The sequence below is a fragment of the Lepus europaeus genome, unplaced genomic scaffold (genome assembly GCF_033115175.1).
Source record: "Lepus europaeus isolate LE1 unplaced genomic scaffold, mLepTim1.pri SCAFFOLD_32, whole genome shotgun sequence".
NCBI lineage: Eukaryota > Metazoa > Chordata > Mammalia > Lagomorpha > Leporidae > Lepus > Lepus europaeus.
Window position 1 is genome coordinate 2,418,878 of NW_026909196.1, and position 15,199 is coordinate 2,434,076.

Consider the following 15,199-nt stretch of genomic DNA (forward strand, 5'->3'; position numbering starts at 1 on the left):
TACAGCTTCTGTGTTTGTGTTCTCTGGATATTATCAATGGACTTTATTGTTTTGAATGTTTTTTATCAGGGTACATTTTATTTTGACCTTGGATACAGTAATTGGTTCCACATGGAGACACCAGCTCTACATATTCGTATTTTCTAGGGAGAAAGCTATTTCAACTGCGAAAAAATATATGATATTTCTGTTTCTATAGATGGCATTTTATGCACTTGCCTAATGAAAAGACTGCTTTTCTCCAACAGCATTTTTACTGTGATTTTCTCGGTCAATTGCATACGAATTCCAGACCAGTTTGTCCGGATATGACTGGATGAAACTGGAAATATCCGGTTTTGTTTTGGCTAACTCAATCCCAGATATTGCTACAGCCTCTGTGTTTTGTGTTTTCCGGATATTATCCATGGACTTTATTGTTTTGAATATTTTTATCCGGGAACATTTAAATTTGTGTTTGGAAACACTAATTGGTTGCACATGGAGACACCAGCTCTACACATTCGTATTTTCTAGGGAGAAAGCTAGAGGAACTGCGGCAAACAAACATGATATTTCTGTTTGTATAGATGACATTTTATGCACTTCCTTAACGAAAAGACTTTGCCTTTCTCCAAAACCATTTTCCTCTGATTTTCTAAGCCCATTGCATACGAGTTCCACACCAGTTTGTCCGGATATGACTGGATGAAACTGGAAATATCCGGTTTTGATTTAGCTTACTCAATCCGAAATATGGCTACAGCCTCTTTGTTTGTGTTTTCTGGATATTATTGATGCACCTTATTTTTTTGAATATTTTTTATCGGGGAACATTTTGTTTTGAGCTTGGATACAGTAATTGGTTGCACATGGAGACACCAGCTCTACACATTCGTATTTTCTAGGGAGAAAGCTAGAGGAACTGCGGCAAACATGATATTTCTGTTTGTATAGATGGCATTTTATGCACTTGCCTAACGAAAAGACTTTGCTTTTCTCCAAAAGCATTTGTACTCTGATTTTCTCAGTCCATGGCATACGAATTCCACACCAGTTTTTCCGGATATGACTGGATGAAACCGGAAATTTCCGGTTTTGTTTTGGCTAACTCAATCCCAGATATTGCTACAGCCTCTGTGTTTGTGTTTTCTGGATATTATCAATGGACTTTACTGTTTGAATGTTTTTTATCGGGGAACATTTTATTTTGAGCTTAGATACAGTAATTGTATGGAGACAGCAGGTATACACATTCTTATTTTCTCGGGAGAAAGCTAGAGGAACTGCAGTAAACAAACCTGATATTTCTGTTTGTATCGATGACATTTTATGCACTTGCCTAACGAAAAGACTTTGCTTTTCTCCAAAACCGTTTTTACTGTGATTTTCTCGGTCCATTGCATACGACTTCCACACCACTTTGTCCGGATGTGACTGGATGAAACCAGAAATATCCGGTTGTGTTTTGGCTACCTCAATGCGAAATATTGTGAAAGCCTCTGTGTTTGTGTTTTCTGGATATTATCGATGGACTTTACTGATTTGAATGTTTTTGATTGGGGGACATTTTATTTTGACTTTGGATGCAATAATTGGTTCTGCATGGAGACACCAGCTCTACACATTCATATTTTCCATGGAGAAAGCTAGAGGAACTGTGGCAAACAAACATGATATTTCTGTTTGTATAGATGACATTGTATGCACTTGCCTAATGAAAAGACTGCTTTTCTCCAAAAGCATTTTTACTCTGATTTTCTCAGTCCAAGGCATACGATTTCCACGCCAGTTTGTCCAGATATGACTGGATGAAACCAGAAATATCCGGTTGTGTATTGCCTAACTCAATCCGAAATATTGTGAAAACATCTGTGTTTGTGTTTTCTGGATATTATGGATGGACTTTATTGTTTTGAATGTTTTTATCAGGGAACATTTTATTTTGAGCTTGGAAACACTAATTGGTTCATCATGGGGTCACCAGCTCTACACATTCATATGTTCTAGGGAGAAAGCTAGAGGAACTACGGCAAACAAACATGATATTTCTTTTTCTATAGATGACATTTTAAACCCTTGCCTAACGAAGAGACTTTGCTTTTCTCCAAAACCATTTTTCTGTGATTTCTCGGTCCACTGCATAAATTCCACACCAGTTTATCCGGATATGACTGGATGAAAACGGAAATATCCATTTCTACTGTGATTTTCTCGATCCATTGAATACACATTCCACACCACTTTCTCCAGATATGACTGGAGGAAACCAGAAATATATGGTTGTGTTTTGGCTAACTCAATCCCAGATATTGCTATAGACTCTGTTTCCGTACTCCTGATATTATCCACAGACTTTTTTGTATTGAATGTTTTTTTTTTTCGGGGAACATTTAATTTTGTGCTGTGAAACACTAATTGTTTCCACATGGAGACACCAGCTCTACACATTCCTATTTTCTAGGGAGAAAGGTGGAGGAACTGCAGCAAACAAACATGATATTTCTGTTTGTCTAGATGATATTTTATACACTTGCCAACGAAAATACTTTGCTTTTCTCCAAAACCTTTTTTACTGTGAATATCTCGGTCCATTGCATATGTATTCCACATCACTTTGTCCGGATATGACTGGATGAAATCAGAAATATCTGGTTGGGTTTTCGCTAACTCAATCCGAAATATTGCTACAGCCTCTGTGTTTGTGTATTCCTGATATTATCCACAGACTTTATTTTTTTAAATGTTTTTTTTCAGGGAACATTTAATTTTATGCTTGGAAACACTATTTGGTTCCACATGGAGACACCAGCTACAGATCGTATTTTCTAGGGAGAAAGCTAGAGGAAAGGCCGGAAACAAACATGATATTTCTGTTTGTATAGATGACATTTTATGCCCTTGCCTAACGAAAAGACTTTGCTTTTCTCCAAAACCATTTTTACTTTGATTTTCTTGGTCCATTGCATACGAATTCCACACCACTTTGTCCGGATATGACTGGATGATTCCAGAAATATCCGATTGTGTTTTGACTAACTCAATCCCAGATATTGCTACAGCCTCTGTGTTTGTGTTTTCTGGATATTATCGATGGAGTTATTGTTTTGAATGTTTTTGTCATGGAGCATTTAATTTTGTACCGTTGAAACACTAATCGTTTCATAATGGGAACACCAGCTCTACACATTCGTATTTTCTAGGGAGAAAGCTAGAGGAACTGCGGCAAACAAACATGATATTTCTGTTTCTATACATGACATTTCATGCACTTGCCTAATGTGACGACTTTGCTTTTCTGCAAAACCATTTTTACTGTGATTTTCTCGGTCCATTGCATACAAATTCCATCTAAGTTTGTCTGGATATGACTGGATAAAACCGGAAATATCTGGTTGTGTTTTGGCTAACTCAATCCCAGATATTGCTACAGCCTCTGTGTTTGTGTATTCCTGATATTATCCACAGACTTATTGTTTTGAATGTTTCTTATCAGGGAACATTTTATTTTGAGCTTGGATACAGTAATTGGTTCCACATGGAGACAGCAGCTCTAAAAATTCGTATTTTCTAGGGAGAAAGCTAGAGGAACTGCGGCAAACAAACATGATATTTCTGTTTGTATAGATGATATTTTATGCACTTGCCTAACGAAAAGACTTTGCTATTCTCCAAAACCATTTTTCCTGTGATTTCTCGGTCCATTGCATCTGAATTCCAAACGACTTTTTCCGGATATGACTGTGTTTTGGCTAAGTCAATCCCAGTTATTGGTACAGACTCTGTGTTTGTGTGTTCTGGATATTATCGATGGACTTTATTGTTTTGAATGTTTTTATCAGGGAACATTTATTTTTGTACCGTAGAAACACTAATTGGTTCAGCATGGGGACACCAGCTCTATATATTCGTATTTTCTAGGGAGAAAGCTAGAGGAATTGCAGCAAACAAACATGATATTTCTGTTGGTATCGATGATATCTTATGCACTCTCCTATCAAAAAGACTTTGACTGGATGAAACCAGAAATATCCAGTTGTGTTTTGGCTAACTCAATCCCAGATATTGCTACAGTCTCTTTTTTTGTGTATTCCTTATATTTTCCAAGGACTTATTGTTTTGAATGTTTTTTTGGGGGGAACATTTAATTTTGTGCTGCGAAACACTAATTGTTTCCACATGGAGACACCAGCTCTACACATTTGTATTTTCTAGGGAGAAAGCTAGAGGAACTGTGGCAAACAAACATGATATTTCTGTTTGTCTAGATGACATTATATGCACTTGCCTAACGAAAAGACTTTGCTTTTCTGCAAAACCATTTTTACTGTGATTTTCTCGGTCCATTGCATACAAATTCCATCTAAGTTTGTCCGGATTTGACTGGATAAAACGGGAAATATGCCGTTTTGTTTTGGTTAACTCAATCCGACATATTGTGAAAGCCTCTGTGTTTGTGTTTTCTGGATATTATCGATGGACTTTATTGTTTTGAATATTTTTATCAGGGAACATTTAATTTTGTAGCATTGAAACACTAATTGTTTCCACTTGGAGACACCAGCTCCACACATTCGTATTTTCTAGGGAGAAATCTACATGAACTGTGGCAAACAAACATGATGCTTCTGTTTGTATAGATGATATTTTATGCACTTTCCTAATGAAAACACTTTGCTTTTCTCCAAAACCATTTGTACTGTGATTTTCTCGGTCCATTGCATAGGAATTCCACACCAGTTTTTCCGGATATGACTGGATGAAACGAGAAATATCCGGTTTTGTTTTGGCTAACTTAATCCCAGATATTGCGACATACTCTGTGTTTGTGTTTTCTGGATATTATCAACGGACTTATTGTTTTGAATGTTTTTATCAGGGAACATTTAATTTTGTACCGTTGAAAAAATAATTGGTTCATCATGGGAACACCAGCTCTACACATTCGTATTTTCTAGGGAGAAAGCTAGAGGAACTGCGGCAAACAAACCTGATATTTCTGTTTCTACAGATGGCATTTTATGCACTTGCCTAACGAAAAGACATTGCTTTTCTCCAAAACCATTTTTATTGTGATTTTCTCGGTCCATTGCATACGAATTCCACACCACTTTGTCCGTATATGACTGGATGAAACCGGAAATATCTGGATTTCTTTTGTCTAACCCAATCCCAGATATTGCTACAGCCTCTCTGTTTGTGTTTTCTGGATATTATCCAAGGACATTTTTGTTTTGAATGTATTTTATCAGGGAACATTTTATTTTGAGCTTGGATACAGAAATTGGTTTCAAATGGAGACACCAGCTTTACATATTCGTATTTTCTAGGGAAAAAGTTAGAGGAACTGCGGCAAACAAACATGATATTTCTGTTTGTATAGCTGACATTTATGCACTTGCCTAACAAAAAGACTTTGCTTTTCTCCAAAACCATTTGTACTGTGATTTTGTCGTTCCCTTGCATACAAATTCCAAACCACTTTGTCCGGATATGACTGGATGAAAACAGAAATATTCGGTTCTGTTTTGGCTAACTCAATCCGAAATATTGTGAAATCCTCTGTGTTTGTGTTTTCTGGATATTTTCGATGGACTTTATATTTTGAATATTTTTATCAGGGAACATTTAATTTAGTACCGTTGAAACACTAATTGTTTCCACATGGAGACACCAGCTCTACACATTTGTATTTTCTAGGGAGAAAGTTAGATGAACTGCGGCAAACAAACATGATGTTTCTGTTTGTATAGATGACATTTTATGCACTTGCCTAATGAAAAGACTTTGCTTTCCTCCAAAAAAATTTGACTGTGATTTTCTCAGTCCCTTGCATACGAATTCCACACCACTTTGTCCGGATATGACTGGATGAAACCAGAAATATCTGGTTCTGTTTTGGCTAACTCAGTCCGAAATATTGTGAAATCCTCTGTGTTTGTGTTTTCTGGATATTATTGATTGACTTTATTGTTTTGAATATTTTTATCAAGGAACATTTAATTTTGTACCATAGAAACACTAATTGATTCATCATGGGAACACCAGCTCTACACATTCATATTTTCTAAGGAGAAAGCTAGAGGAACTGCGGCAAACAAACATGATATTTATGTTTTATAGATGACATTTTATGCACTTGCCTAACGAAAAGACTTTGCTTTTCTGCAAAACCATTTTATTGTGATTTTCTCGGTCCATTGCATACGAATTCCAAACTACTTTTCCCGAATATTACTGGAAAAAACAGAAATATCTGGTTGTGTTTTGGCTAACTCAATCGGTTATATTTTGAAAGCCTCTGTGTTTGTGTTTTCTGGTCATTATCAATGGACTTTATTGTTTTGAATGTTTTTATCAAGGAACATTTAATTTTGTACCATAGAGACACTAATTGATTCATCATGGGAACACCAGCTCTACACATTCATATTTTCTAAGGAGAAAGCTAACACAACTGCGGCAAACAAACATATGTCTGTTTGTATCGATGAAATTTTATGCACTTGGCTAACGAAAACACTTTGCTTTTCTCTAAATCCATTTTTACTCTGATTTTCTCGGTCCATTGCATACGAATTCCAAACCACTTTGTCCGGATATGACTGGATGAAACTAGAAATATCCAGTTGTGTTTTGGCTTACTCAATCCGAAATATTGTGAAAGCCTCTGTGTTTGTGTTTTCTGGATATTATTGATTGACTTTATTGTTTTGAATATTTTTATCAGGGAACATTTAATTTTGTACCATAATAATACTAATTGGTACATCCTGGGGACACCAGCTCTACATATTTGTATTTGCTAGGGAGAAAGCTAGAAAAACTGCGGTAAACAAACATGATATTTCTGTTTGCATAGATGATATTTTACGCACTTGCCTAACGAAATTACATTGCTTTTCTCCAAAACCATTTGTACTGTGATTTTCTCGGTCCATTGCATACGAATTCTACAGCACTTTCTCCGGATATGACTGGATGAAAATGGAAATATCCGGTTATGTTTCAGCTAACTCAATCCTAAATATTGTGAAAGCTTCTGTGTTTGTATTTTCTGGATATTATCAATGGACTTTATTGTTTTGAATGTTTTTATCAGGGAACATTTAATTTTGTACCATAGAAACACTAATTGGTGCATCATAGGAACACCAGCCCTACACATTCATATTTTTAGGGAGAAAGCTAGAGGAACTGCGGCAAGCAAACATGATATTTCTGTTGGTCTACATGACATTTTATGCACTTGCCTAACGAAAAGACTTTGCTTTTCTCCAAAACCGTTTTTACTGTGTTTTCTTGGTACACTTCATACGAATTCCACAAAACTTTGTCCGGATATGACTGGATGAAACCAGAAATATCCGGTTGTGTTTTGACTAACTCAATCCCAGATATTGCTAGAGCCTCTTTGTTTGCGTACTCCTGATATTATCCACAGACTTATTGTTTTGTATGTTTTTTATCAGGGAACAGTTGATTTTGAGCTTGGATACAGTAATTGGTTCCACATGGAGACAGCAGCTCTACACATTCCTATTTCTAGGGATAAATTAGAGGAACTGCGGCAAACAAACATGATATTTCTGTTTGTCTAGATGACATTGTAGGCACTTGCCTAACGAAAAGACTTTACTTTTCTCCAAAACCATTTTTGCAGTGATTTTCTCGGTCCATTGCATCCGAATTCCAAACGACTTTCTCCGGATATGACTGGATGAAACCAGAAATATCCTGTTCTGTTTTCGCTAACTCAATCCCAAATATTATGAAAGCGTCTGTGTTTGTGTTTTCTGGATATTATTGATGGACTTTATTGTTTTGAATGTTTTTATCAGGGAACATTTATTTTTATACCCTAGAAACACTAATTGGTTCAGCATGGGGACACCAGATCTACACATTCGTATTTGCTAGGGAGAAAGCTAGAGGAACTGCGGCAAACAAACATGATATTTCTGTTTGTATCGATGATATTTTATGCACTTGCCTATCGAAATGACTTTGCTTTTCTCCAAAACCATTTTTACTGTGCTTTTCTCAGTCCATTGCATATGAATTCCACACCAGTTTGTCCGGATATTACTGGATGAAACCGGAAATATCCGGTTTTGTTTTGGCTAACTCAATCCCAGATATTGTTACAGCGTCTTTGTTTGTGTATTCCTGATATTATCCATGGACTTTACTGTTTTCAATGTTTTTTTTCGGGGAACATTTAATTTTGTACTCAATAACACTAATTGTTTCCACATGGAGACACCAGCTCTACACATTCGTATTTTCTAGGGATAAAGCTAGAGGAACTGTGGCAAACAAACATGATATTTCTGTTTGTATCGATGATATTTTATCTACTTGCCTAATGAAAAGACTTTGCTTTTCTCCAAAACCATTCTTACTGTGATTTTCTCATTCCATTTCATCAGAATTCCACACCAGTTTGTCCGGATATGACTGGATGAAACTGGAAATATCCGGTTTTGTTTTAGCTAACTCAATCCCAGATATTGCTACAGCCTCTGTGTTTGTGTATTCCTGATATTATCCATAGACTTTATTGTTTTAAATGTTTTTTATCAGGGAACATTTAATTTTGTACACAGAAACACTAATTGTTTCCACATGGAGACACCAGCTCTACACATTCGTTTTTTCTAGGGAGAAAGCAAGAGGAACTGCAGCAAACAAACATGATATTTCTGTTTTTCTAAATGACATTTTATGCACTTGCCTAACGAAAAGAATCTGCTTTTCTCCAAAACCATTTTTACTGTGATTTTCTCGGTCCATTGCATACGAATTCCAAACTACTTTTCCCGAATATTACTGGAAAAAAACAGAAATATCCGGTTGTGTTTTGGCTAACTCAATCGGAAATATTTTGAAAGCCTCTGTGTTTGTGTTTTCTGGTCATTATCGATGGACTTTATTGTTTTGAATGTTTATATCAGGGAACATTTAATTTTGTACCATAGAAACACTAATTGATTCATCATGGGGACACCAGCTCTACACATTCGTATTTTCTAAGGAGAAAGCTAACGCAAATGCGGCAAACAAACATATTTCTATTTGTATCGATGAAATTTTATGCACTTGGCTAACGAAAACACTTTGCTTTTCTCCAGATCCATTTTTACTCTGATTTTCTCGGTCCATTGCATACAAATTCCAAATCACTTTGTCCGGATATGACTGGATGAAACTAGAAATATCCAGTTGTGTTTTGGCTTACTCAATCCGAAATATTGTGAAAGCCTCTGTGTTTGTGTTTTCTGGATATTATTGATTGACTTTATTGTTTTGAATATTTTTATCAGGGAACATTTAATTTTTTACCATAATAACACTAATTGGTACATCCTGGGGACTCCAGCTCTACACATTCGTATTTGCTAGGGAGAAAGCTAGAAAAACTGCGGCAAAGAAACATGATATTTCTTTTGCATAGATGATATTTTATGCACTTGCCTAACGAAAAGACATTGCTTTTCTCCAAAACCATTTGTACTGTGATTTTCTCGGTCCATTGCATACGAATTCTACAGCATTTCTCCAGATATGAATGGATGAAAATGGAAATATCCGGTTATGTTTTAGCTAACTCAATCCTAAATATTGTGAAAGCCTCTGTGTTTGTATTTTCTGGATATTATCAATGGACTTTATTGTTTTGAATGTTTTTATCAGGGAACATTTAATTTTGTACCGTAGAAACACTAATTGGTGCATCATGGGAACACCAGCCCTACACATTCATATTTTTAGGCAGAAAGTTAGAGGAACTGCCACAAACAAACATGATATTTCTGTTGGTCTAGATGACATTTTATGCACTTGCCTAACGAAAAGTCTTTGCTTTTCTCCAAAACCGTTTTTACTGTGTTTTCTCGGTGCACTTCATACGAATTCCACAAAACTTTGTCCGGATATGACTGGATGAAACCAGAAATATCCGGTTGTGTTTTGACTAACTCAATCCCAGATATTGCTACAGCCTCTTTGTTTGCGTACTCCTGATATTATCCACAGACTTATTGTTTTGTATGTTTTTATCGGGGAACAGTTGATTTTGAGCTTGGATACAGTAATTGGTTCCACATGGAGACAGCAGCTCTACACATTCCTATTTCTAGGGATAAATTAGAGGAACTGCGGCAAACAAACATGATATTTCTGTTTGTCTAGATGACATTGTAGGCACTTGCCTAACGAAAAGACTTTACTTTTCTCCAAAACCATTTTTGCAGTGATTTTCTCGGTCCATTGCATCCGAATTCCAAACGACTTTCTCCGGATATGACTGGATGAAACCAGAAATATCCTGTTCTGTTTTCGCTAACTCAATCCCAAATATTATGAAAGCGTCTGTGTTTGTGTTTTCTGGATATTATTGATGGACTTTATTGTTTTGAATGTTTTTATCAGGGAACATTTATTTTTATACCCTAGAAACACTAATTGGTTCAGCATGGGGACACCAGTTCTACACATTCGTATTTGCTAGGGAGAAAGCTAGAGGAACTGCGGCAAACACACATGATATTTCTGTTTGTATCGATGATATTTTATGCACTTGCCTATCGAAATGACTTTGCTTTTCTCCAAAACCATTCTTACTGTGATTTTCTCATTCCATTGCATAAGAATTCCACACCAGTTTGTCCGGAAATGACTGGAAGAAACTGGAAATATCCGGTTTTATTTTGGCTAACTTAATCCCAGATATTGCTACAGCATCTGTGTTTGTGTATTCCTGATATTATCCACAGACTTTATTGTTTTGAATGTTCTTTATCAGGGAACATTTAATTTTGTCCCCAGAAACACTAATTGGCTCCACATGGAGACACCAGCTCTACACATTCGTATTTTCTAGGGAGAAAGCATGAGGAAATGTGGCAAACAAACATGATATTCTGTTTGTATCGATGATATTTTATCTACTTGCCTAGTGAAAAGACTTTGCTTTTCTCCAAAACTATTTTTACTGTGATTTTCTCGGTCCATTGCATACGAATTCCACACCAATTTTTCCGGATGAGACTGGATGATACCGGAAAAAACTGGTTCTCTTATGGCTATCTCAATCCCAGATATTTTTACAGCATCTGTGTTTGAGTTTTCTGGATATTATCGATGGACTTATTGGTTTGAATGTTTTTTATCGGGGAACATTTTATTTTGAGCTTGGATACAGTAATTGGTTCCACATGGAGACACCAGCGCTACATAGTCGTATTTTCTAGGGAGAAAGCTAGAGGAACTGCGGAAAACAAACATGATATTTCTGTTTGTATAGATGACATTTTATGCAATTGCCTAACGAAAAGACTTTGCTTTTCTCCAAAACCATTTTTACTGTGATTTTCTCGTTCCATTGCATACGAATTCCACACCAGTTTTTGCGGGTATGACTGGATGAAACCGCAAATATCTGGTTTTGTTTTGGCTCACTCAATCCCAGATATTGCTACAGCCTCTGTGTTTGTGTATTCCTGATATTATCCACAGACTTATTGCTTTGAATGTTTTTTTATCGGGGAACACTTTATTTTGAGCTTGGATAAAGTAATTGGTTCCACATGGAGACACCATCTCAACACATTCGTATTTTCTAGGGAGAAAGCTAGAGGAACTGCGACAAACAAACATGATATTTCTGTTTGTATAGATGACATTTTATCTACTTGCCTAACGAAAAGACTTTGCTTTTCTCCAAAAGCAGTTGTACTGTGATTTTCTCGGTCCATTGCATACGAATTCCACACCACTTTGTCCGGATATGACTGGATGAAACCGGAAATATCCGGTTATGTTTTGGATAACTCAATCCCAGATATTGCTACAGCCTCTGTGCTTGTGTATTCCTGATATTATCCGCGGACTTTATTGTTTTCAATGTTTTTTATCAGGGAACATTTAACTTTGTGCTTGGAAACACTAATGGATTCCACATGGAGACACCAGTGCTACACATTCGTATTTGCTAGGGAGAAAGCTAGAGGAACTGCGGCAAACAAACATGATATTTCTGTTTGTCTAGATGACATTTTATGCACTTGCCTAACGAAAAGACTTTGCTTTTCTCCAAAACCATTTTTACTGTGATTTTCTCGGTCCATTGCATACGATTTACACACCACTTTGTCTGGATATGACTGGATGAAACCAGAAATATCTGGTTGTGTTTTGACTAACTCAATCCCAGAATTTGTTACAGCCTCTGTGTTTGTGTATTCCTGATATTATCCATGGACTTTATTTTTTTGAATGTTTTTTTTTCAGGGAACATTTTATTTTGAGCTTGGAAACACAAATGGTTCCACATGGAGACACCAGCTGTGCACATTCGTATTTTCTGGGGAGAAAGCTAGAGGAACTGCAGCAAACAAACATGATATTTATGTTTGTATAGATGACATTTTATGCACTTGCCTAACGAAAAGACTTTGCTTTTTCCAAAACCATTCTTACTGTGATATTCTCCGTCCATTGCATAAGAATTCCACACCAGTTTGTCCGGACATGACTGGATGAAACCAGAAATATCCGGTTGTGTTTTGATAACTCAATCCCAAATATTGTGAACGCCTCTTTTTTTGTATTTTTCTGATATTATCCATGGACTTTCTTCTATTGAATATTTTTCATTGGGGAACATTTTATTTTAGGCTTGGATACAGTAATTGGTTCCAGATGAAGACACCAGTGCTACATATTGCTATTTTCTAGGTAGAAAGCTAGAGGAACTGCGGCAAACAAACATGATATTTCTGTTTGTATAGATGAGATTTCATGCACTTGCCTAATGAAAAGACTTTGCTTTTCTCCAAAATCATTTTTTGTGCTTTTCTCGGTCCATTGCATACGAATTCCAAACTACTTTTCCCGAATATTACTGGAAAAAACAAGAAATATCCGGTTGTGTTTTGGCTAACTCAATCAGAAATATTTTGAAAGCCTCTGTGTTTGTGTTTTCTGGACATTATCAATGGACTTTATTGTTCTGAATGTATTTTATCAGGGAACATTTAATTTTGTACCATAGAAACACTAATTGATTCATCATGGGGACACAAGCTCTACACATTCGTATTTTCTAAGGAGAAAGCTAACGCAAATGCGACAAACAAACATGATATTTCTGTTTGTATAGATGACATTTTATGCACTTGGCTAACGAAAACACTTTGCTTTTCTCCAAATCCATTTTTACTCTGATTTTCTCGGTCCATTGCACACGAATTCCAAACCACTTTGTCCGGATATGACTGGATGAATCTAGAAATATCCAGTTGTGTTTTAGCTTACTAATCCGAAATATTGTGAAAGCCTCTGTGTTTGTGTTTTCTGGATATTATTGATTGACTTTATTGTTTTGAATATTTTTATCAGGGAACATTTAATTTTGTACCATAATAATACTAATTGGTACATCCTGGGGACACCAGCTCTAAACATTCGTATTTGCTAGGGAGAAAGCTAGAGGAACTGCGGCAAACAAACATGATATTTCTGTTTGTATAGATGACATTTTACGCACTTGCCTAACGAAAAGACTTTGCTTTTCTCCAAAACCATTTGTACTGTGATTTTCTCGGTCCATTGCATACGAATTTTACAGCACTTTCTCCTTATATGACTGGATGAAACCGGAAATATCCGGTTATATTTTAGCTAACTCAATCCTAAATATTGTGAAAGCCTCTGTGTTTGTGTTTTCTGGATATTATTGATGGACTTTATTGTTTTGAATATTTTTATCAGGGAACTTTTAATTTTGTACCGTAGAAACACTAATTGGTGCATCATGGGAACACCAGCCCTACACATTCATATTTTGTAGGGAGAAAGCTAGAGGAACTGCGGCAAATAAACATGATATTTATGTTTGTATAGATTTCATTTTATGCACTTGCCTAAACAAAAGACTTTGCTTTTCTGCAAAACCATTCTTACTGTGATTTTCTCGTTCCATTGCATAAGAATTCCACACCAGTTTGTCCGGATATAACTGGAAGAAACTGGAAATATCCGGTTTTGTTTTGGCTAACTCAATCCCAGATATTGCTACAGCCTCTCTGTTTGTGTATTCTGATATTATCCACAGACTTTATTGTTTTGAATGTTTCTTATCAGGGAACATTTATTTTTGTACCCAGAAACACTAATTGTTTCCACATGGAGACACCAGCTCTACACATTCGTATTTTCCAGGGTGAAAGCAAGAGGAACTGCGGCAAACAAACATGATATTTCTGTTTGTATCGATGATATTTTATCTACTTGCCTTATGAAAAGACTTTGCTTTTGTCGAAAACCATTTGTACTGTGATTTTCTCGGTCCATTGCATATGAATTCCACACCAATTTGTCCGGATGAGACTGGATGAAACCGGAAATATCTGGTTCTGTTATAGCTAACTCAATCCCAGATATTGCTACAGCCTCTGTGTTTGAGTTTTCTGGATATTATCGATGGACTTATGGTTTTGAATATTTTTTATTGGGGAACATTTTATTTTGAGCTTGGATACAGTAATTGTTTCCACATGGAGACACCAGCTCTACATATTCGTATTTTCTAGGGAGAAAGCTAGAGGAACTGCGGCAAACAAACATGATATTTCTGTTTGTTTAGATGACATTTTATGCACTTACCTAATGAAAAGACTTTGCTTTTCTCCAAAACCATTTGTACTGTGATTTTCTCGGTCCATTGCATACGATTTCCACACCACTTTGTCTGGATATGACTGGATGAAACCAGAAATATCTGGTTGTGTTTTGACTAACTCAATCCCAGAATTAGCTACAGCCTCTGTGTTTGTGTATTTCTCATATTATCCATGGACTTTATTGTTTTTAATGTTTTTTTTCAGGGAACATTTTATTTTGAGCTTGGAAACACTAATTGGTTCCACATGGAGACACCACTCAACATATTCGTATTTTCTAGGGAGAAAGCTAGAGGAACTGCGGCAAACAAACATGATATTTCTGTTTGTATAGATGACATTTTATCTACTTGCCTAATGAAAAGACTGCTTTTTCCAAAACCATTCTTCCTGTGATATTCTCTGTCCATTGCATAAGAATTCCACACCAGTTTGTCCGGATATGACTGGATTAAACCGGAAAAATCTGTTTTTTTTTTTTGGCTAACTCAATATGAAATATTGCTACAGCCTCTGTGTTTGTGTATTCCTGA